The following is a 22,792-nucleotide window of genomic DNA, read 5'->3' on the forward strand; positions in this document are numbered from 1 at the left end:
TGGGCACATGGACTTTGTTTTGTTTATGTTTGTGTCCCCAGTGCTGAACAGATTGTCACATGGAAAGTGCGCTAATGCCTATTGCATAACTGGAGTTGCACGAGGTATAGACAGGAGCTAAGTGTCCACCCGGCCTTTTCAACACCTCCTAGTACAGATGGTCCCCCACCTCTGAGGGTTCGACTTACGATTTTTTGTCTTTACGATGGTGTGGAAACGATACATATTCAGTAGAAACCATACTTTGAATTTGGATCTTTTCCTGGCCTAGGAGTACAGTCATCTCTCCTGAGCTGGGCAGTGGCCTCAGCTCTAGGAGGCTATGTGATCGTGAGGGTCAACAACGGACACGCTTCCCACCGTTGGGCACCCCCGCAAGCCATTCTGTTTCTCACTTTCAGTACAGTATTCACACAATTGCACAGATACTCAATGCTTCATCATCAAAGAGACTTTGTGTTAGAGATGCTCTTGGCCAACTCTAGGCTTATGGGAGTGTCCTGAGCATGTTTAAGGTCGGCTGGCCTGAGCTATGATGTTTGTTATGTTGGCTGTATTCAACGCATTTTTCCATTCAGGGTGTTTTCAACTTACGATAGGTTTATCAGGAAGTAACCCCATGGTGAGTCTAGGAAGATCTATATATGTATCTTTCTTGCTGTCTCCACTCATTCCCTTCCTGTTCCTGTTTGGTCCGACGAAAACTGGCTTCTTCCCTTACCCGTGACTTGTCACTGTTCTTGCTCACATTACCGCAAACCTCCTAAATGCCTAAATTCCAAAGGGGGTTTTTCAGCATGTCCCTTATTCGGTCCTCCCCAAATATTTGACACCAGCCGCAGTTACCTCACACTGGAACTCTCTCCCTCACTTGGCATCCATGCTACGACGCTTTTCTTCTGCTTTTCTTCCTTTCATAGAACCCTGTGTGTCCAGCCGACATTGGGGCCCCCAGCCTCCTGGGTCCTCTCCTCTCCTGCAGCTGTCTGTGCTCCCTCAGTACCCCTACCCTAATTGTGGCTCCCACATGATTCCCCCAAGCATACTAGACATCTCCATGTGGATAACCTGCAGCCCCGTTACGGTGGGTAATGTCACCCTTCCCACCAAAACCTGTACCCACTCTTAACTCCTTATTATCCTTATTGTATTCTGGGAGTGTCTGGGGCTATTTTGCTCATGACTCTGCCTCCCGATCGCCTCTGCATTGCCATTGGTCGAATCTTTCAAAAATACACAACCTACACACTGCCATCATGTCACCGTCATCCGAGACCCACATGCGCACAAGCTGAGCCCGGCACCAAACACATAAGCCTCTGAGCTCGGGCTCTGGGCTCCCAGCCTTACCCAGCTGCTTACACTTCCCGCGGGCCTCTGGCCTTTGCACCTGCCTGCCCCTCCTGGTCACCTGCTAGTTTCTCCTGATTTTCTAAGGTGCACCTCAACTGCCTCATTCCAGGGAGTCTTTCCTGCTTCGTTCCAGATGACCTGATAACCCCTTCTTTTCTGCTTCCCATCCCGTCTGGACATTGTTCTTTTTTTTTTTTTTTAAGAGTTTATTTATTTATTCGAGAGAGCGAGTACAAGTGGGGGGAGGGGTAGAAGGAGAGGGAAAGCAGGCTCCTCGCTGAGCAGGGACCCTGACGCGGGACCCCGAGATCATGACCTGAGTTGAAGGCAGACATTTAACCAACTGATCCATCCAGGTGCCCCCCACCATGTAGCGCTTCTTATATTATTTGGTAGACCTTGGGTTTCCTGTCATTCTTGTCAACTGGGCTATGGACCCCTCAAAGGTACAGTCACCTGCAGATCCCCTTTTAGGAGCCACCTTCTGTCCCTCATCTTTCTTTAATAATCAGGAGCATTTTGAAGCATGTGGCCAAAGGAAAGATGGGAGTTTAGAGCCCTGGGATTCTGTTCCTCTGGATGCCCTTTGCTGTTACCTGGCTGATCCACTGGAGTAAGAAATGTTATTCAGCTGAAGCCATCATTGGGTCTCTTGCTGTTAGTTTTAGAGTTGTGTGAAGAGAAAAATGTAGTTTTCTATGTTGATCTGTTTTTTAAAAGTCTTTGCCGTTATTTGACTGGAAGCTCTTTCATCCTTCCTTCTTGCTGAATGAGAGGCAAGAGATGAGGAACCCAGAGAATCCGCTCTTCGCAAAGCTTTCAGCATATTTATTCACACCCACAGAGCCCTAAGTCCAAACCTTTAAAGGCCCACCCATAAGCTCACCCAAATCCACCTTGTCTCCCCTGTGCTCCTGCTATGTTGTTCAGCCACTAAGGCGGCTGACGCTGTGAATTTGCCCATATTCCTTGTCTGAGGATTTCCGATACTCCATTCGTATTTCCCTTGTTATTCTTATTGCACGTGCGACTATCCCCATTTGACACGAAATGAGCAGCCTAACGCAGGACAGAGACCTCGCGCCAGGAGAACAAAGATGGAAATCTAACAGGTCACAGGGCATCTCAAAACCTGAGTTTTCCATCATATGGTAGGACTGTCCCAGGTGAGAATGCTAAGTATTGACCTGCTACAAGGGAGAGGTGTGTGGTGTTTGTGCGGGGCACTCCCCATCCCTTGGCAGCAGCCCCACGTGGCTTAACTTTCCAGGAGTGCTGCTCCTATTCCAGTTAATGGTGAGCATTTAGGCCAGACGAGGAGTCGAATGCAGGCCTGGGAACCATGGCCTCTCAGATGTGCTTCCTGCAACCGGCAGCCCCCAGGCCTTACTCTTAGGCATGGCCTGCCCTTTGTTGGTATTATAAAAGAAATGTCTAATATATTCCCTCTGGTTTTCAAGGATTCCCGGTGCATTTTCCTAACACAGTAGTTATTCCCATTATGTTTTATTCTAGATTCATCTTTTCTCAATGCAGCCTTGTGGACTTACGAGCCAATGAGGAAGAAATGGGGCTGGGGTGGGCAGCTGGGCGGGAGGAATATTCCAGACGAGAGGGGCTGCTGCTGTAAATCGTGAAGTAGAGTTATCTCTGTGAGCTAAATGGCACCTGAATTTTATTCAGGTGAGAAGCCGGCCCATGACTATGATTTTAGAGGAACACTGTCTATACTTCCAATGCAGTGACACGAGGGGGGGGTTTTTTGTTGTTGTTGTTGTTTGTGTGTGTTTTTTTCTTGGTTTTTTTTTTTGTTGTTTTTTTTTTTTGCAATAACCTAGGGAAGGTGTGCAGATTGAAGTGATGCTGTTTAGTCTGGAATGAAGGTTGACTACAAATGCATAACGTGTTCTGTTGAGGTTACAGACAATTGTTTACTGCTAAACAGTACACAACAGGGAAACGGACCTCAGGTGTGCGGGAAATATGTAGGTTACGTCATACAAGAGCAAAAATCCTAAAAACAGCGAATGCTTTACTAGATTTTCAAAGGGGTTTTTTGGAGGTAGGGAGGAGATATTAGGAAAAGTGGATTACAACCTTCCTGGTGGTTGTTCATGGGTAGTGTAGGGTCTATACTGCAGAGCAGAGTTTCTCAGAGTGTGGGCTTGGGAACCTTTCCTGTTATTTGCTTCTTTTAAGATGTCCTACTGCTCTGTCCCCTGGCTGTGGGGTCTGACATAGGTCCTTGGTCTGCTCAGAAGGCCCAATATCTAATTTCCTCGTCTGCACCCTGCAGAAACCCACAGAAACCCAAAGAAATTAAACAGTGATGGATTATCCCACCCACATCACATCTTTCCTAGGGAAGATGTGTTGAAACACACACTTTTCTTCTTTTAACACCTTTGCTTCAGAGGACCTGACTCATTCCCTCTAAAGGGGGAAATCACAACAGAGACATGTTCTGTAGCCAAACTGCAGCTATGGGGGGGGGGGAAGAAGCAGGACAGCTGTGGGGGGATTGTCGTCTCACACAAGTCACCCCACAGGATTCTGAGGTGAAGTTCTTGGGGCCCTCTGCTCTGAGATGAAGCAACTGTCTGCAACACATCTTGGAAGGTTCTAGAAGTACCTACCGAGATGGCAAATGTGGGGGACAACCTCCCTGGCGCTCCTTGCATCAAGAAGACCAATGTGGACTCACTCACCACTGCTAACCACGAATCCCTACCTCTTGGAATGGAGAAGCCTCTCTACTCCCAAACCCCTTGGCGCCATTGTCCTTGCTTTGGCCCCTGCTAACCTAGACACAAGCAGAAGACAGGCCCCAGAGTAATGCCGCGAGATGGCGATCCATAGCGAGGTGCCTATGAAATTCCATGTTGTCCTGATGAAATAGTTCATGCCCTCAATGTTCCCGTGAAAGTGGCCGATTTCTAAAGGAGCAGGTCATTTCAGGTCATTTGACCTTTATTTTTGTACCTCTATATAAGATGCTTCCCTTAGGGAGCTTTTAAAGAATATGTATGCCTGCCTCCCCCTTCACCCTCCATCTTCCCCATCCCGACCGATTGAATCAGATTCTCTGGGGAGGAAAGCAAGCAATGGTGCTTTTTAGAAATCTCCCCAGACGATTTTAATGTGCAGTCTGGGTTGAGAACTGCCAGGTCCATGGCCATAGCTCTGGGAGAAGAGATAGGTACGCACCAATGTTGAGGTGAGTCTTCATTACTTTAAGGAGCCCCATTCGGTGCAGGTTTTATGTATGCCTGGGTTCTGGAAATACATCAATGCATAAAACACAGGCAGCCTTAGACTTTTAGGAGGGATTCGGACAGATGAAGGATCATTCTGTACCAGCTGGTCATGCTACGTGGCACGTGCGGAGAGCACAGTACAGGGCCCCCGCTCTCCGGACATTTCAGCAGGAAGGAAGGATATCGTGCAGGTGTGAAGCAGCTTGATTTGTCAGGGGACTAGCATGTCAGTTCCAGGAGACCAGGATGTGTGGACCCTCTCTGCTCTTTCTTGAGAGCGATCAGGAGCATAACAAATATTGTGGAATGAATGAATGAATGAATGAATGAGCATTGCCCTCTCAAGGCCAGAGGGGAGGTCAGGAGAGGAGGCAGGGAGACCAGCAAGAGCCCTGACATGTATGGAATTCTGGGCCATGTGATTTACCCATAAGCCAGTCATTCTCAACTGACCCAGGAATGAGGATTCGTGTCTCACATGGTAGCAATAGCACTTTTAGTACATTGAGAAAATGCATATAAACTAAAAAATTACTACAAATTCCATGATTTTTAAAAGGAATTTTTATTTTGATCGCACACAAGTCCTGTATTTCTCCACGGCATTGAAGGGACTTCTATCTTTCTTTATTTTTCGAAAACAAATCATGACTGAGCTCCTTCTAATAAAGGTAGATTAGAAAGTCTAGCTCAGTCAATTGCCTGGCTTAGCATTTATGAAGAACTCCAGGTTTACCATCGTCCAGCCTGTGTGAGACGCCCCCGTCTCCCGGTTGGGCAGCGGGATCCGCAGAGATGTCCCTCATGGTCATCTTGTTCCCCTCTGCAAACCTTGCCACTGAACCCCAAGGCCAAGGTTTTGCTTATCCTGGGGACTGAACGTTCTAAGACTGGCGTCTCTGTTACCCTTTTTTTAAAGTAAACTCTACCCCCAATGTGACACCACCCCTGCCTGAGCCAACCAGGCACCCCTCTGTTACCTTTCCAGTTGCAAATCCTTAGCCTTGTTCCCCTTGGCTCCATCTCTGTCCCACATCCCCTCCCCACCCCCCATCAAAAACAAACCAACAAACAAACTGCACAAACCTGTTTCTCTGCATTTTTCTTTCCCATGGAACACTCCATGGTTTGGAAGCTGGGGCTGGCCATTCATTCAGAGTCTAGGAATTTGTCTACTTTTTCTAGGGCTGGAAAGATTCAGTCTTTCATTGTCCAGAGGCATTTCCTGATAGTATCTGCTAACATTTAGCAAGTATGCTGTCCACTTTATGGAGGCATTTCATCCTCACCTCCACCCAGTGAGGTAAACAGTGTGATGTCTTCGGTCTTACTGAGAGGAGTGGAGAGGTTAGGGGGAAATGTGGCCAAATCAGTAGAATTTGATGGAAAACTGGATTAGGAGATGAAGAAGGATGGGGATGGTCCAGCATGACTCACAGATTCTACTTCAGTCAAAGGAGATCCCATTAATGAGCTGCGGATCAGAGGGGAGGGGGGAAGCCTTAATAAAGCCTTCTCAGTACCTTTATGGTTTTTAACATTCTGTATTAACTCTTTCCATTTATATGTCTCTCATACCACATTCCCTACAAAAACGTATAAATCATTCACTCATAATTCACCAAACTCCTAGTATCGATTAAACCAGACCTAGCCCAGGGGATAGGACTTTGGCACTGACTGTTAAAAATGGCTCATCTCAGCTTCATTTTTTTTTAGGATTCTTTCACTGTAACCATGAGTCAGTCTTCCAATCAGCCTTGGAAGGTGAAAGAGAAAAATCTACGAGGCTGGGCATGTGATTCCTGCAGGCCCAGGGGGCTGCGTGTGCTCGGGCCTGGCTTTGGGGACCCGCTCTTGGACTGGCTCTGTGGTCGCTGGGTTTCCAGTAACCAAGACAAGCCCATCTTGGCCTTTGTCGCACCCTGCTCTTAGCTCCATAACGGACCTGAGGCCGTGGTGTGGTCAGGAACCGAATACAGTGCAAAGTCACTTTTAAATAAAAGTCTTCGATCATTCACCTGAAAGGTATTTCTATAATTCACTTAATCAATCGGGAGATAATTATTCTCCTGTGCACCCCACTGCTATAACTTAGCAAAAAATGAGATAGAAGGCGGGAGGGTAGACACTTTTTGAGCCAAAAAGCGAAACGCGATGTCTAAGGGATGTGAGTGTGCTCCGAGGAACGCACGTGGATGTGGTATTTGAGGTGAGCGCTCTCCCGGGGCATCTGGGGGGTGAGGCCGCCCCAGGTACGAGAGGAGAGGTCCCCACACTCGGAGAGGGCACATTTGACTCAGATCATCCCGGGTCGCATTGTCACCGCAGTTAGAGTAAGAACTGTAGCCTCCCTGCTCCCGTTGGCCTCTGCAGGACCCTTGGTGTCCCATCCCTACCCCGCTGCCCTGCCCCCGTGGCCCTGGGAGGCTTGGGTAGGAGTTTTGGGTGGGTTCACGCAAGGCCTCCCCCGGCCACCCCTGGTCCATGCTGCTCACTCACCACCATGCCTACTCCACTGCTTTCTGGTGGGGGCCCTCCCCGGGCTCCTCAAACCTGCCTCTTGCAGGACCCCGATGGCTGGAGCTTTGCCGTGCCCTGCTGTGTCTTCACTTGTCCCAGGGACACCAGACCATTGCTGGCGCCTGGTCAGAAAGCCGTGACTTCCCTTCCGCTCTGGAGGAGGCCCTGCTGGGCCCTGCACGTCCCCAGGCCCTGGGAAGTCTTCTTGGGGCTGACTTTCACCACCACACAAGTCACCTGGTGCAAACAGGCGCCTGGGACGAGGGGTGGGGAGACAGGCTCTGCCGTCCCAGCGTGGGCACGGGCAGACCCCACAGCTAGGGTAGTGGTGGCCAGCAGGGTGGCCAAAAACAGTCACGGACACTCGCACTGTGTTGAAATAGGCAGTGATGTTTCCGAGGAGAAGCAGAGGCCCAAGTTGGGAGGAAGCTTTCATGGAAGGTAGCTGGAGTCTGGGAGCCTGTGCGCCCCTTAACCCCTGCTTGGAAGGGAGGTCTCCTAGCAGCAGGGCAGGGACGCTCCCACTCACATGCAAAAGGCACTGGCTTCAGCCCCTTTCATTTAGTCTCTCTTGCTGTTGGGGTGACCCTCACCAGCAGCCCCGGGCCCCTGGGCCCAAGGACGCCGACCGCAGCCAAGTCAGTCCCCCGTGGACACCTTGGAGGCCACGTGGGAACAGTTGGAGGCTATGTGACCCCGCTGCCCAGGGGCCAGGCCCTGTTCCTCAGCTCAGCCCGCAGACCCAGACCCTCAGGACTCCGCTCGCTTCCCGGCCTCCCCTCCCCGAGCATGCCTCTTCCAGCTAACCCTGTGTGGTTGCCATCTTCCTTACTTGAGTTCGTGCAGTGTTGCCTCGCGGCCACCTCCTGGGCATCCGCCAGACTGAGGTGGGCCATCCGCTCGCGGGTGAACTCCCCTGACTCACGCCCCTGTTTGGCTGCTCCTTCTATGTTCTCTTCAGCTTATTCTCCACACAGGACCAGAGCGGTCATCTTAAGCCCGTTTCAGGGCCAGCCACCACCTCACTCCCCAGTGAGTTTAGATGGAAGGCCACACACACTTTGGGGCCCACAGCGCACCGCTGACTCACTCCACACCACCCTCTTCTTCCAGCACCATCGGCCTGCTGGCATTCAGGAACGGCTTCAGGTCTTCACTCCTGCCTCAGGCCCTTTGCACAGGCTACTCCCTTTCCCTGGAATCCTCACTATCCATATTCCAGGTTTCAGCTTCAACGTCACCTCCTCAGAAAGGCCTTCGCTGCCTGTCTGTCTAAAAGAGGTTCCCAGCATTGTTTCATCATAGCACTCAGCACAATTAGTCACAGTTCTCTTTCCTTCTTTGTTTACGTTAGCTCATCCCACGTCCTTGCTGGATTGTGGGCATGATGAGGACAGGATGACACAGACAGACTCATTATTAGTCTTTGTCACTTCAATCTATATGGTTTTTGGTCTGGGCACACATTCACATATTTTCAGAATGGAAGAAAACTGGACTTACTGTTGAAATTCACTGCGAGGAGGTAGCCTTCAATCCTTGAGCACTTCAAGCCAAACCTCTGGAGGAAACCCAACGCAAGCCCTAGGCCAAGGATCAAGGGCACTTCCTTGATGTTGCAAGTGACTTAAGGCAACCATAACCTGCCCAGGGCCGAGCTGGAGAGGACAGTCTGGGCCCAAGGGACAGCTACAGCCTCTGGTTCCTCCGTCTCCTATTGGACTCCTGCCCTGTGTCCTGGGCTGCCTCGTGGGGCCGGCACAGGGCTTCCAGACCTTCTGCAAACCTGGAGCCTTTGCTCTGGTGAGGACTTCACGGCCTCATGGATTTTGCTCTCCCCTCCTGCACTCCGTGCGTGCGGAAACTTCACCAGCTAAGGAAGGGTGGCTGGGAGTGAGGGGGCGCTCCAGATGGGTTATTAAAACAAACAAAGAACAGAAGACACACACAAGACAGAAATGCCCCCCTCAAACTGAGACCGTTGACTGGGGGGTTGGGGGGGCTGAGGTTAGAGGCTCAGCTTAGCCCTCCGAAGAGACATCATGATGCTGGCAGCTTGGGCCCCAGGCCCCACATCATGTTACCGGGAAGCATAGCAAGCATCGGGTTTAAACTCTGCAAAACCCGGACACCAGCCTCGTGTATTTTCCACAAAATCTCTAAGGCTTGCGCCTTGACTGTGAAGAGTCGAAGCCCCCAAAAGACGATCTTCCTGCTGGCCAAAACGCCTCCTCCTGTCCTCTTCGGTGTTCTCACAAGGTTTCCTCCTTTAGGCTCACTCCCAGGCCCAGGAGGAGCCTGGTGAGAAATTTGCAACCAACCTCACGGGGAAAGGAACGTTTGCTCAGTTGCCTGGAGCCCAGGAGCCATGGAGCCAGTGATCATACCACACCACCTCAGAATGATTTCCGTGGGGTTCCACACATGTCCATCCATCCCATTGGCCAGTGGCACAGGAAGGGCATACACATCATACACTCAGGGGCTGTTGCTCACTTCCTGGCTCCACAGAATAAAGTAAGTACTTTCCGTGCTCTTCCAGCCTTGTTCCTGACCCTCCTCCTCGGCAGAGCCGGTCAGCCCTAGACACAGGCCCGGAATGGACAACGTTGGCCCTCAGTCGTAACCCTTCACGCCCCTTTCCTCTCCCCAACAGCTGGCTCTGCTTGCGCCCCCTCCCTCAAGGCCCCCATCTTCTCTGGCAACTCAGGCTCTTCGTGGCCTCCCTGACACCCAACCGGGTATCCAGATCCTCCCTGGACCAAGCGGTTTGCATTCCCCCATCAAAACACAATGGTTCTCGTCCCTACTTCTGCTTGCTGCTGAGAAAGCAGTTTGATCATCGATTCTTTCTCTCAGAGCTAAGGGCAGACACAACTTAAAGCACTTCCTGCCAGGGGGTTTTGAGTGATGACAGAGCGTTCCCGAAGGGACACTGCCCAGGCCTGTACCCCGGTGCTGATTTTCCGTTTCTCCTCACCTCTAGGGTCTGTCACACAATTCAGATTTCAATATAAGCAGCTTGCCGTATTTGGGGCCATTTTCCTACGGTTATTCCTATCTCTCTGTCTAGATTTTAAATTCTAAACCCACTTGGTCCTAGCATGAGGCTAACACATTGGTTAACTGTCAGGAATGACTCTCTAATGCGTGTGAGGTCAGTAAGGGAAAACTCATAAATAAGGTCAGTAAGGGAAGTCAGTAACCCATAAAATGCTTGGTATTCCAAGTTGCGAAGACCTTATAGGATCTACTTCAGCTCCGTCATCCTATAGAAGAGAAAGCTGAATTCAGAGGAGCGTGAACATACACAACAGTGACCCATTTATTCCTTCAAGAACAAATGTTTATTCAATGTCGAATCTGGTTGCCGTGATAGAAATATAAACCTGAACCAGTCATGGGCCTTGCTTTCCAGCAACTTAGGGTTTGATGGTCTGAGGGAGAGAAGACACGTGTGAACATCGATAACTGTCTATGTGGTACAAGTTGTGAGCACCGTTAAGAGGCTGAGTGGACTATAATCAAGTCTAAAAATGAATAGGGTGAACTTCCAATGCTGTGAGGGGCCAAGAAGGGCCACACTTCGGGCAGGCAGCAATAATGGAGGGAATGTGTAGGTCTGTGTCAAACATCGAGCCACAGCTAGACAGTGAAGCCAGTCCTATTCCCTGCTCTGTGCTTGGTTAGTGGGAACCTGACTTAGCTCATGTTTATGAGGAGTGTACTGTGTGCCTTGTCATGACTAAGAGAGACCTGGAGGGGGGCCAAAAGAGCAAAGGCACCACACCGCCATCTTGGAAACTTCCAGCTCAGCCTGACTTTCAAGAAGCTAGCAACTTAAAAGAGAGAAAAGAGAAGCACCTTTGTTTCTTTTGATATCCTCTCTTGTCCCTGAGTAATTATTACTATTTTCCAATTGTAAGTTGGGTTTTTCTCCCCATCTTGTTCATATTCAATGAACACTCACAAAATGTGCCAGGTCGATACGTATCACCTTTAAAGGCACAGTCCGGCTCTCAAAAGAGGAAAATTGCTTGGTACTGGGTGCTTCTCAGAGACCTGCCTGGATAAAAGGTAACCAGCAAGGCGCCGTTCATGCCTCATTCTATTCTCGTGCCTGGCACTGTTGGGATGGTGGAAGAAGTGGAAGCCACAGCCCTTGCCTGCAGAGGGATGACTATCTAAGGGACAGAAAATGTCCATGCTTGAAACATGCAGAGAAAACTGACCCCTACGTGCAAGATAGTATGTTCTGCACCACACACACACACACACACACACACACACACACACACGAGTCCTGAGAGCAGGGTTGTGTTCTGTTGCCTGACAGCTCCACCACCTCACCCAGCTTCTCATCCATCCTGAAAGCTTTTCCTCTGTCTCTGGCTGCCCTGCCACCTGACCTGTCTCCCATCCCTCCCCTGAGCCTTCCAACTCTCTGTGATGACCTCTCTCTTCTGAACTTTCAATCCTCCGCACTGGCTCCTTCTCCGTATCCTTTGAACATGCCAAAGACCCCCTCCTCAAAGAAACCTTCTTCTCAAGTTACTGATTCATCTCATGCCCTCTCTCCACCAGTTTCATTTTTAAGAAGGCTACCTTCGCTGCTTCCACTATGCACTCTGCTGCTGTGCCTTCACCCCTACAGATCCTCTTCTGCCATGACCACCCCATCGAACGGCTCTCAGACTCATGCTGCTCTTGGGATGTAGAGGACCTTCAAGTTTTGGTCTGGGCACCTGCTCTTCACTTTCTGTGGGTGATTCTTTGCACCTCTGGCTTATGACTCCCAGATACAGGTCTGCAATCTGGACCCAAATCCTGGTGTGCAGAGACTGTATTTCCTACTACTTCCCCAGCACCAAGTCCACTTGACCATCCCTTGACAACCTTAAACCCAACATGCCCCAGATGGATTCATCCCCTTCCTCTTCAAGCCTACCTCTTTCCCAGTGTGTGTGGCAACTGATGTCCTTGTCGTGCATCTACCAGGCAGCCTCCAAGCTAGAAGCTCAGGATTATTTCAGATGCCTTCTTCTCTTTCCTGTTTCATATCGAATCGCTTCAATCTATCCCTTCTTGTCATCCCCGATCCTTTAAATCCAACCTGTCCATCCACCTACTTTGTCCTGCTGGCTCCCAAATCTTCTTCCCAAATCTGTGAACAACAGGGATTTTAAGCAAGAGCCCAGCTGCCTCTTCATTGTTCTCAGTTCTCTGCTTCCAGATTCCTACCCTGTGCCCCCCACTTGTTTTTCTATCTCTGGCCACTCTGGCTTCATATGTTTTAGGTTTCCATGTAATTTCCCACTCTGATCCTCCACCTGGCTTACGCCTCTGGTTTCGGGTTTAAGATCCTACACATTGTCTCTCAGAGAAACATCCTGGTCCGTTCCTGCTCTGTGAATCCCGCTGGCCAGGCCAGACCCAAGTCTCCTACCTCTGCTTATAACACAGTTATATATGTGCCTGTTTCTCACACTGGACTTAAAGTTCCTTGAGGACAAGGACATTATTTACTTGCTTTTGAATTCCATTTCAGGCACAGTATAGGATTATTAAAATGGAAAGAGTGTGGCAAATACAGGAAATGTTTAGGAAGGATTCAAGGCATTGCATGTCCTGGAGGAACACAGAGAGAGGGAGGGGCTGTTGTGGACTGAGTCAGTCCAGGAAGCTGAACCCCAAACCAAACACAGACGTTGTAATTATATGCCCTAGAAACGGGAAAGTGCCGGTTACTCTGATGAAGCCTATCTTTTAATTCCTTCCAGTGCCCTGAATTTGTCACTTACTCTGTTACCTTTCCTTAACCCAGCCGGGATGACTACTGCCTGAACCACCAAGAAGCACTGTCCAGAATGTCATGAGAAGCATGGTGTAACCAACATGAAGTCATGGGCCAACAGCATTCCTGCATGTTAGGGCCAGGAGTTTGGGAGGCCCTCTTCTGTTTACTTGGACCAAAGGAAACTTGGAGCTCTGCTTGGCCCCAGAGTAGCTCCGGAATCAGAAGTGTTCATCATTCCTATGAGCACATATCCAGGGAGTGTGTGACCATGAGTTCTCCCTAGAGCCAACTCTCCAGCCAAGTGTGAACAGTCCTTGTATAATCCTGGCTGATGCTCAAGGGCCCTGGTAGGTTTTTCCAAAGAAGTATCCTAGGCCTTTTCATGGGTTTCTCCATCTATTGCTTCCTGTCATGCTGTCATGTGATTGGAATACTGCTGTCCTTAAGGCTGTGTCCCTTTGGTACCATGAGTTCAGTTCTGTTCCCTGTCCTCCTGGCTTCGGCCCCATCCAACCCCCTTGGCTGAGAGATCAGTGGACAGTGCTGCAGCGTCGGCCTGCGTTGTGGTTTTTCCCCAAGATCCTCCTCTAAGCTGTTCATCACAAGCACAGAAGTTGTGTGTGCAGTTCATGCTCCGTTATTAGCTCTCTGAAGGGCACTATTTGCAGCCCGCTCATACTGAAGGAAAACCCAGCCTCCAAGGAGTTGGGTTGTGCTAGCAATCTTTTTAAGATTAGTTTTGAGGGCCTGTCTTCCTTTCATCTTTCCTGTCCTTTCGGCCACTCACTCTTACCTTCTCACCTTCCCAGCAGCTGTGGGCTCCAGATGTTCCAGAGGAGCTGCCAGAGGTGACTTGTTGTTCACTGCGAGGCTGTGCGAACATGGAGAAACTTGGCCAACCTAATAAGAGGGTGCCCGAGGGAAAATGCATCTTGACCCCTGACCCTCTTCAGCGCAAGTTTATCCCTCTGAAGATGCTTGTGTCCTCAGGATCTCCCTGACTTCTTTGGCTTGCTGCAGACATATTTTTAGCCTAAGCAACCCCATAGTGCTCAATGGTCTTATTCATGGTCAGCTTGTAAGTTATCACCAAAACCTTCTTCTGGTTTCCTTGGTTTCTGGAAAGAATTGGTGAGCTCTGTGCAAAAGTAATTTGGTCACAGCAGCATGTTGATGTACATGTTCACACTTAGGGAACCAAAAATCCTAGTCATAATATGGTCACTCAACCTTCTGGGTTTCCAAACCCAAAGAAGGCCCTGAGTCTCAGGAATACACAGAAGGAAACAATGGAAGGAACAAATATACAAACAAATAAATAAAGGAGAATATTCTAAGATTCTAGAAAGCTTGTTTCTTCTACCTATTGATACATATCCATGGAAATGCTTTCTCTTCTTGCCTGATCCAACCTCACCTCCAGCAACAGAAAGATGGTAGATGGATAAACAGATCCAAGGGAAATAATTGTACAGTATCGCTCTCCTTAAAGTAGCTCACCACATTGTGAAGGAGAGCCTAGCCTCACCACACACAAAGAATGGCCTGGAGTTTGTACCATCTCTGTTGATAAAATCACCAACTATCACCTGGTATAAATCACAGGATACATCAGTCCCTTGGCAAATGTTTCCAAGTGTAATTTATATACAGTGCCATCAATGTGGCATCAGGCTTGCTGATGTTTTTAAACCAATCCAGCCTTGGTCACCTTGAAGAATGCTTATTTTATTTTCTGCTGTTGGGCTGCAAGGCCCATCCCGACCCTTCCTGTCCAGTCCCACGGGCTTCCAGCTGCCTGCTCCATCTGGTTGGGGCCGGGGTACCACTCACCATCCTGGTTTGGTGGGGCTCAGCCGACCCTTCACTCCCTCTTGCTTCCATGCTGTCTTCTAGCCTCAGACAGGGGCTCCCCCGAGAATCAGCCTTATGCTGTTTGCACATGACAGGGCCTGGAAATCTTGACAAAGCACTTTCTAAGAATCCACCGTGAGGTAAGGCAAAAACAACAACAATAAATGATGCCTTTGAGTCAGTCATTCACCTCTGCTGATACCGCCTCCATGTCCGCCGCCACATGTTAATAGTGTCACCTAGAATCCCTGATGGGGCCATGTAAGCTTCTGTAGTGTTCCTTCCCCCACAGCAGCGCTGATGAGCACTCTTCCTTTATAGCCCATCTGTCCTGTTCCGTGTGGCCGAGCCTGTTTCTTTCAGAACTGCCCTGAGCGGAGTGGACTTTATTCTCATTACTATGTCCATGAAAGTTTCCAAATGCTAGATTTCCCTCTGGTCTTTGCTGCAAGCCACAGCATTTGCTGTTTGGCGATGCACTGCTTTACCAGCCTGCCTTCCAGTCAGAACTCAGTGCTCTGGATTTTTAAAATCTCTGGATTGGTTTGTCTTGGAAAACCTCCACCTACCCCATCCCCCCAACCCTCCCAAGGCTCCCAGGGCTCAGCCCACCAGAGGAGGGTCTGCAAAGGTGAATAGGCTATTTCTCAGGTCCGGGCCTCCCTCTTCCACCAGCCCTGTTCTTGCTTAGCTAGACTCTCAAGGCCAGTTGTGACATTCTCTCTCTGTGGCCTTGCCCTGAACAGCTGTGGCCATGGACACACAACAGAGACTCACTTGCAAGTGGTGGTGGCAAAGTCTTACTCTTCATGAGGCCTGTCACTTTGGCGAGCTGAGGAGCACTGGCCAAACGAAACTTAGACCTCATCTGCAGCCTCCAGTCAAAACCACAGCTCCGTTCCAGAGTATAATTTCATTATTTAGCTTCTGGGCTTTCCCTAGCTCTAGAGTCGATCTGGAAACACAGAGAAAGGAGTGGAGCTGCCTCATGCCTCTCTGGAATGCAACTTACCTCTCATATGGTTTCTCAGCCTCTGGGTTCAAAGGTCCACAAAGCATTCTTCCTCTCATTTTATTAATGGTGCATCATGCAGTATTTGGTCACCTAGCATGGGGCCTGGCCCCTGGTCACCCCCACTGGGAACCTACTACCCTGATAGAGGCAGACACACCCGAGAGCAGAGTGTGAGCAGAGCGCAGCGGGCCCCTGAGGAGGAGGGTGACAACTTCTTCACAAAGGTGGTGACATTCGATGTGGGTCTTAAAGCAGGACTCAGCGTTTAACAAGGCGAGGTCAATGGTGGTCCTGTTAGAAGGAGGGTGGGAGGGCTCGAGGCTCCGAGGGCTCCGACACACGTTGGCATGGTGTGGAGGTCAGTGTGTCCAGCTCTCATGTGCTGGGCCTAGCCAGTTGTGAGGAATTCTGAGGCCACCGGTAAGTCCCCATGGACACTTAGACATTGTCCCAGGGATGACCAAGAGTCCCTGCAGGTGTTTAACAGAGCAGAGTGTGATGTATGGATCAGAGAGACCAAGACTGGGGCACGGAGGCAAGTCATGATGGTCCTGGCCAGAGGGAGGGCTGGCTTCGAAGCTGTGGGGACACAGAGGAAGGTGACATTTCTGCAACAGGGTCCACCAAATCCAGACACCAGTTGAGTATAAGGAGATAAAATGAGGAAAGCATTCGCACTCACACTGAGATTTCGAACTTGAGAGACCAGAATCAGGAGGAGGCCAGGCAGGACAAGGATGGGAGTGGGGCAGTGATGGGGCAGAAGCCAGACTCTGGTGACTTCCGGAATGGGAGGAAGGGGAGGCTGCAAGGATAGATGAGTCCTTCATGAAGTTTAGTGATGAGGAGAAGGGACAGAGACTCTGAGCATTAAAGGGTTTTTCTAAAATAGAAGAAAGAGCATATTTATAAGGAGAGGGGAAGATGCAGTGGAGAAGGGGAGGTTGTAGTGTGTGGTAGAGCTACCATTTATCGAGTGGGTGCTAGGAATGGGCCCTGCACCACTCACTGAACACACATATGACACGTCAGCTTCACATCAACCCAGTGAGGTAGGTGTAATCATGCCCATTTTCCAAAGGAAGACATGACCAACCAGTGGATTCCACCAGGGGCGGAACTAGCTGAGCAATGGGAGCAAGAGAGAATGGTGTGGTGGGGGAGGTCCCTGAGAACGGAGGAATGTCTGTCTTTTAGATTTGGGACTCGGAGAAGTTCTGGCTGGTGACAAAGACCAGACCCAAGGACCTGGGGCTCAATGGTTTGTTCTCATGAGCATTAACAGTTACCTAACATGAGCCAGCTGTGAAGGTCCTCTGCAGGGGCGGCTGAGGTGAAATGATGCAGAGGCTTCTCACATCATATCCGCAAGTGTGTGGTTCCTGCAGAGCACAGTGTGTGTGCAAGAAATACCCCCACGTGCCCATTGCCTTTGCTTTTCACCACTGTGGCTGGTAGAGCCCATTTTGATTTCTGAAGCATTTATGAACTTCAGATAGCTACAGCCCACATTTTGCCTCAAAGATTTCTTCTCCGTTTTCTCCTAGTTACCAAGTTGAACCCTAAGGTGATATTTAATTTATCTGTGGTAATGAGGGATGGGGACAGCCCTGCATAATTAAAATCTGAAGATAAGCCAAAGCTCGTTTTAGCCAAAATGCATACATCCTTCCCCACCACGTCTCTCTGCCCATGTTGCTAACAAATAACAATGTGACTAACCTGAGTTTTGCCAGTTCTTTGTGTGGTGCCTCTGCCCTTGTGTAATTGGTTGTGACTGAGCATTTCAGTCAGTCCAAGGCACCGAGCCCACTTGCTGGGTCCTTCAACATGCAGGCACCTTGTGTTGAGGCGACCATCTTAACAGACCACAGTAAATCCCTTGCACCTCCTGCTCACATAGCTTTCTGCTGACACTGAACAAACACACCCTCAGTCTACAACCGACTTCTGGTGAACTTACTGAATGAATAAATACATGAATGAATGAATAAGTTTCTTTTTTTTTTTTTTCACCGTTCAAAATTTATTTGGTATTTTAGTTGGTATGACACTTAGTTGGCTGCATTGTCTTTTTACATTATATGGCCATGTACACTATATTCTGACATACATGGTACACAAAGTAAGATCCTTTAGGACAGTTATGCACAATACACGCAATATTGAACTTATACATTGGATCCCAGAACGTGACTGACTGGAAAAGATGGACTAGGCATGTCGGGTGTTGGGGGAAGGAACCCGAAGTGACAGAACACACAGAAAACACACATCTGGTGTGCAGAGCAACGTCAGTTCTGGCAGTGGAGCCTCTGAGACGGTGGGGCTAACTTACGTTAACCAATTTAGGGCTACAAAGACAGGTATCATCCAGTACCAGGATACAGCTGCAGGGTTTGGTGAACCATTCCTATTTGGAACTTTAGGAAACTGACTTTTTTCTTAGGCCATTTTAATATTACTTGAGTGACAGATCAGATAATAAGGACAATATACACAACCTCCAACTAAAATCCTGCTATAGTCTAGACAGTGAAGTGGTACATTAGAAAACTTTAAAACTGCAGCTCCTTTTGGGTCCCCCAAAGTGTATCTGCACTCTTCTTCAAACGGGCCTCCTCCTCAGAAGTCAGAGTCACCTTCACAACATCTGAAATTCCATTCTGTCCCAAGATGCAAGGGACACTAAGGAAGACATCATCTTTAATTCCATAGAGACCCTTAATCATGGTGGAAATTGGATGCACCCGCCTAAGATTCTTCATTATACTTTCAGCCAGATCTGCCACAGACAGTCCAATGGCCCAGGAGGTGTATGTAGCCTTTCAGTTTGATCACCTCATAGGCACTGTCAACCACCTGTTTGTGAACCTCTTTCCACTGTTCCTTATCTGCATCAGTGCCTAAGTCAGGGTGCAGATTCTTCAGAGAGACACCAGCAACGTTCACTCCACTCCATACAGGCACCCTGGAGTCTCCATGCTCCCCAAGGACCCACCCGTGACAGCTTAATGGGTGAACTCCCAGTCTTTCCCCCATTAGGTAACGGAACCGGGCTGAATCCAGATTGCAACCACTTCCAATAACACGGTTTTTGGGAAAGCCACTTATCTTCCAAGCCACATAGGTCAAGATATCCACTGGATTGGAAACGACAAGCAACTTGCAGTTTGGGCTATATTTTACGATATTAGGAATGATGAACTTAAAAATGTTCACATTACGATGGACCAAATTAAGACGGCTTTCTCCCTCTTGCTGACATGCCCCAGCTGTGATAATAACCAGCTTGGAGTTTGCAGTCACATTATAATCTTTGCCAGAGACAATTTTTGGTGTTCTAAGGAAAAGGCTGCCGTGCTGGAGATCCATCATCTCTCCCTTGAGTTTGTCTTCCATGACATCAACAAGAGCAAGTTCATCTGCCAAGTCCTTCATTAAGATACTGATGGCACAAGCCATGCCAACAGCACCAACCCCAACAACTGTGATCTTATTCTGGGGGGTATGTTCTTCCTTAAGAAGATTCTGAATCAGCTGATCTTTGAGAGTTGCCATTTTGGACTTAGAACCAAAAGGAATCGGGAGTGCACGTCGGGCGGGCGGGCGTCAGCAGCGCGCGAGGTTGAATCCGGACCCGGCGGCGGCGGCTCCCACACTTCAGTGAATAAGTTTCTAAGCCATCTAGAAATTTCTGGACAATTCCTCCAATGTGAAAGACAACCACTGTGAAGATTTCAGGGAAGATGTGGGAGGCCACGACTCTCAAGCTTCCTTCCATTTATGATTTGATAAATCAAAGACCCAAACATAGTCCAATATGTGAGATGGAATTTTCCTGGAATTACATATAAAATGATACACTTAGGCTCTTCTTTTTAATACCCTCCCAAGTACTCAAGTGTAGAATGGGAATAATATGACATAGAATCACAGAGTAAATGCGTGCTATCATACAATCAATTCAGTTTATCTCTAAGGAAAATTAAGCTCAATGAGGATCAAAGACTTGTCTAAAGTCTTAGTTAAAGATTGTTCAGAACCAAACTTCACTCAAAAAATCTTAACATTCATTTATTTATTTTTGAGAGAGGTGGACAGGGTGAGAGGGAGAGAGAATCTTAAGCAGGCTCCATGCCCAGCAGAGAGCCCGACGTGGGACTCGATCCCATGACCCTGAGATCATGACCTGAGCCGGAATCAGCAGTCAGACACTTAACCAACTGAGCCACCCAAGAGTCCCCAAAGAATCTCAAATTTAAAAGAAGTTTTATTATAGAGAAGCTTCATGGAAACTAGTTGAAAGAGGGTTAGTGGGAACTTGTGGAAACTGGGAAGACATTGGTTAATTTCTCTGACTCTATTTCCATGGGGCCTTCTGGACCCCTCTCTTTGCTTCCAGGACCTCCTTTAAGTCCTCTGAAGATTGGCATCTCTGACCAGCCCCAAAGGCAAGGTTTCTTCCATGTCTCCATGACCTTCCAGCTAGGCTCCTCCAGCTGACTGACGGGCAAGGATCTCCTTGGCCCCGCTTGGATCAGGCCCATGGCCCCGGTAGGGAGTGAGGTATCCCCTGGGGAGCTGACAAAGGTTGATTCTCTATGAGTGGGGTAGGGTTGGGAGGACAGGAGTGTCCACACCAGTGCCCCCAGTAGGCTCAGGCAGGTCAGAACCTGGCTTGCTGACTCCAGACCAGCATTCAGTTGATCGATGACTGGAAGGGTTGGGAACTCAGACACAACTGCCATAGAAAGTTTGGAGTGCTCCCAAGGTGAGTGCCATCACAAGCAAGAAGGAGGGGTTAGCCTTGCTTGATGCCCTCCTGGTCAGGTATCATCCAAAAGTGCAGGACTGACACATTTTAAGAATAACCCGGAGACAACTCAGAGCACAGCCAGAAAAAAGTAATAGTGATTGGCCAAGGGATTCAAAATTATGTCACAGAAGAAATGACTGGAGGGACTTGGTACTTGTAGCCTGGAAGAAGGAAGATTTAAAAGAGAGGCGATTCTTTTGTCCAAATATTGAAAGGGCATTCTGTTTATGTATGTTTGCAGAGGTCCAGAACTAGTACTGATGGGTAAAAATTAAAAAGAGGTAGGCTTTGGCTTAAAATTAGGGCCAACATTCTTCCCCATAGACTTTTCTAGAAATAGGCTGTCCTGTCATGTTTAAGAAGAGATGGGATGATCGCTTGTAAGAAAAGCTGTAGAAAGCTCTTAATATGAATTAAGAGACATCTACAGTCTATTCCAGTTCTGGAATTCTGTGATCCTGCAGCAGGTACATCTGGTTGGCTGGATTGATTGCTATCACAGGGGCGAAGGTCACCGTGTGGGGTCAATTGGATTGGAGGTACCAGTGGCCACAGCCCTGGGGAACAGCAGGCTGCCCTGATCTCCCTTTGGATCACTTCTATTCTGGGCCTTCTCAGGTCTGTTGGAGACAAGCCTCCTTCAGCTGAGATGCCCTGAGTCATTCATGCCTCCCGGCCACCTGCAGGGGCACCATCTGCTGGAGTGACCAGTGGGGCTGCTGTTTGCCCAGGGGGTGCCCAAGATACGAAATCGCCCTCAAGAGGAGTGCTTCAGACATAGCTCATTGCGCTGTAGAGACCAGAAGCCTGTTCGAAGCAGCTCTGCTTTGAGAAAGAATAAGGGAAAAATGTAGAGGTATGCATTTCAAGGGTATAAACAGGTTTCACAGAAACCCAAGAAAAGCTGAGCACCAGGACACAGGAAGGGCAGAGCTGAAAGACAGCGGGACCTCTGCAGCAAGAGTCCCCTGCTTTTAAGCTAGCACAACGCCAACGTTCATATGACAAAGTGGCTCTACTCCTCGGGGCTGCTTTCTCTTTCCCCCATGTCTCTTCACTCCAAATCCTTGGGAGACCTCTGATTGCTGACCAGTCGATAAACTGGCTGCGTGAATCTCCTATCCATCACCGGACTAATACACTGTAGCCTTCCGGGCTAGTTATCCAGGGGCTGTCTGCAGAGCAGGCTAAGCCGGGGGCTTGGGAAAACGGATCCAGTCATCCGTGCAGAGATAACCAGGCTCCTGAGCAAGCCAACACAGCCTCCACTCAACCAGTCCATGCTAATGTGGAGTTTGTATTTTGTAGTTTTCACTTCTCTCCTCTTCCTCCATGGTGCCTTTCTTGGCGTATCTACAATCTACAAAGTAATATTGCTCCCGATTGATTCAGCAATCCCCAAATACTAGATCAGTGCACCTGCTAGGCCAGGTGCCCGTATACCATTCCAAAGAGTCTAGGCGAGGAGACTGAATAGCCAGCCTTGATTACTCCTTCTAATTAACTCATCCATTAGTACATTTAACAGATAACCATCAAGTGCTTAATTATCAGCAGAGCTCTCTGCTAGAAACAAGCAGGTATAATCTAGGGCGTGTATCCTCAGGCAGCTTGCACTCTATCTGGAAAACCAAGACATACACCCTTAAGCAAATACATAAAATTTCAGGTAATTCCTATGATCTCAGAACTAGGTGGGTTTAGCCAGCCTTGTGCAGAAACAAACCAGGTCCAACTAATCCAGCACAGCATGCCAGCTAAACACAACCCAGTGTCTTCATTCAGCAATCACAGAATCACTATTTCTCTGCAGCGCTTAACTATAGAAACTTTGAAGTCTTCTGCAATTTATTACCCTGAGTCCAATTAATCAACACATAGAATAAAGACAGAGCCCCAGAAAAGGTAATGTACAATCTGGGTAACAGGTGCCGAGCAAGGACAGCCTCTTCGCATGTTCTCCACACTGCCGGCTCTTTCTAAGAAATGATCCTCCCACCCTCGCCATCTAGAACAGGACTCAGTGTAAGATTGTCTAAGATAGTCATTGGCCACAGGACATGGAAGCTTCAGGACTGAACTTAGCATAGACCCTCAGAACTGTGGGAAAAAGCAGCTCTTAGGTGGAATATTTCTCACTGAAAAGGTTATAGATATATTTATGCTGTTTCCGT

The 22,792-nt window shown here is 48.8% G+C and overlaps 1 pseudogene; it reads right to left on the bottom strand.

Moving 5' to 3' along the window:
- Positions 1 to 17,801: 17,801 nt before the first annotated feature.
- Positions 17,802 to 19,439, bottom strand: LOC112807812 (L-lactate dehydrogenase A chain pseudogene; annotated as a pseudogene).
- Between the last annotated feature and the right edge of the window lie 3,353 nt (positions 19,440 to 22,792).

The sequence above is a fragment of the Callorhinus ursinus genome, unplaced genomic scaffold, assembly GCF_003265705.2.
Source record: "Callorhinus ursinus isolate GAN/ISIS: 27379988/994484 unplaced genomic scaffold, GSC_fseal_2.0 scaffold32, whole genome shotgun sequence".
NCBI classification, from domain to species: domain Eukaryota; kingdom Metazoa; phylum Chordata; class Mammalia; order Carnivora; family Otariidae; genus Callorhinus; species Callorhinus ursinus.